General features: G+C 36.7%; 1 pseudogene; it reads right to left on the bottom strand.

Moving 5' to 3' along the window:
* Positions 1-1,581: 1,581 nt before the first annotated feature.
* Positions 1,582-1,979, bottom strand: part of LOC109372694 (elongation factor 1-alpha 1 pseudogene) — a 1,878-nt pseudogene continuing 1,480 nt past the window's right edge.

Genomic DNA, 1,979 nt, shown 5'->3' with positions numbered 1-1,979 from the left:
GGGAAGAAAAATGAAGCCATTCTCTAAAATGAGTTTGGGTTTCATATATTTAGGCTGCCCCTGACATTTAGCATTACCCTGGATCATTAGCTGTATGTAAGAATTTTTCTTTTCTTTTTTTTTTAATTGGTATGGTTGGATTGGCTGGAGGGTGCTTTCTTCTCAGGTCTAATAGGCCCCTGAGTGAACCTCAGGGGAGAGTAATGCAAATGTGTTAATTTTCACTCAGTTATTTTTCCTACAGTTACTTTGACACTCAAACATGACTTGTTTTTGTTGTTTTTTTTTTTTTTGCTGATAGACGTTTAGAAAGTTTTGCTTCCCTATGAATTTGTCTAACATACCATTTAATCTTTAGAAAACTCAAACAAATCTAAATAGTTTGAAATAGAAAACTCAGGAGCATAGAGGCAGTGAGTTCCTGAAGTGAAGAAATTGTTCTGAAGATCAAATGACTGGGTTTTCTTGGTTTCCTTCCCTTTCTATCTCTCAGGATGAAACATGGATTAGTTGAATGATAAGAGAGGGCACTTATTCATCAAACTCAATTAAGTTAATTATTTTTTTTAGACTACTTTGTTTCACGACCCCATTTCAACTTTCAATCTATGTAACAACAAAGTCAAATAAATACAGGTAATCTTATCTTTTTACTGAAGAGCTTGTGGGGTATGTGTATGTGTGTNTGAGTGTGTGTGTGTGTAGCTTGTCAATAAGTCACTCGGTCAGATAAATATGGGTAATACGATATTTTTATTGATGAAGTTGTGTGTATGTGTGTGTGTGTGTGTGTGTGTATGTGTAGTTTGTCAATAAGCCCTCTTGTCTATTCTCTCTTCATTAGTGTTCTGAATCCCAAAGTGAGATGTCATATATTTGTTCTATCTAGTTGTTCTTTGCTGCTCTTCCTTAAGAAATAGGCTTTCTTTTCAGTTACAAAATAAACTGTCTATGCTGTTTAGATATTGATCAAATGGAACAACTGTAACTTTTATTACGGCATTCTCAAAGGACCTCTTTTTTGAAAATAAATGATTTAAACTGGCTATTCTTTCAGAGTCATCTTTCTTCTTTTAAAATGAAATTTTTTCATGATATTTTATTTGTTTATTTACTTATTTTGTTATTATTTTTCTCACTGAACTTTGTTTTAATGGGTCTCAAAATTCTGTGACAGATTTTTGGACATGTTTCCATTAAAAAGTACTGATTTTAAAATGAATAACTTAAAAACTGCCACACATGCCAGCCAAGTGGCTCAGTTAGTTAAGAGCTTGCTTAAAAGTGCAAGCTCTGAGCAACAGGATTGCTGGTTATATTCCCAAGCTGAGCTGCCAAAAGGTGGCAGGATGGCTCAGTTAAATAAAAACAACAACAACAACAAAAAAAAACAGCCACACACACAAAAACAAATGGTCCACCAAACATTCTCCTTTCCTTCTGAAGGTTTTTCAGTGCATTCTAATCATTAACCAGTCTTTTACTATTAAACTTAAACAGCTAAAGGAGACAAACAGTTCCAAGACCGTTCTTCCACCACTGATTAAGACTGGGGTGGCAGGTACTGGGGATAATGGTCATTTAGCCTCCGAGCTTTCTGGGCAGACTGGTGACCTTGTCAGCTCCAACTGCCTTCTTGTTCACTGTTTTGATGACACCCACAGCAACTGTCTGTCTCATGTCAGGAAAAGCAAAATGGCCCAGAGAAGGGTAGTCAGAGAAGCTCTCAACACACATGGGTGTGCCAGGAACCATATCAATGATGGCAGCATCACCGGATTTTAAAAACTTCAGGCCATCTTCCAGATTTTTCCCAGAATGATGATCAATCTTTTCCTTTAACTCATAAAATTTGCAAGCAATGTGAGCTGTGTGACAATCCAGCACAGGTACATATCAGCACTGATTTGGCCTGAATGGTTCAGGATAATCACCTGAGCTGTGAAGCCAGCTGCTTTCATTGGTCAGTCATTTTTGCC

The sequence above is a fragment of the Hipposideros armiger genome, unplaced genomic scaffold, assembly GCF_001890085.2.
Source record: "Hipposideros armiger isolate ML-2016 unplaced genomic scaffold, ASM189008v1 scaffold_658, whole genome shotgun sequence".
NCBI lineage: Eukaryota > Metazoa > Chordata > Mammalia > Chiroptera > Hipposideridae > Hipposideros > Hipposideros armiger.
This window is presented reverse-complemented; position numbering and strand designations above follow the sequence as displayed.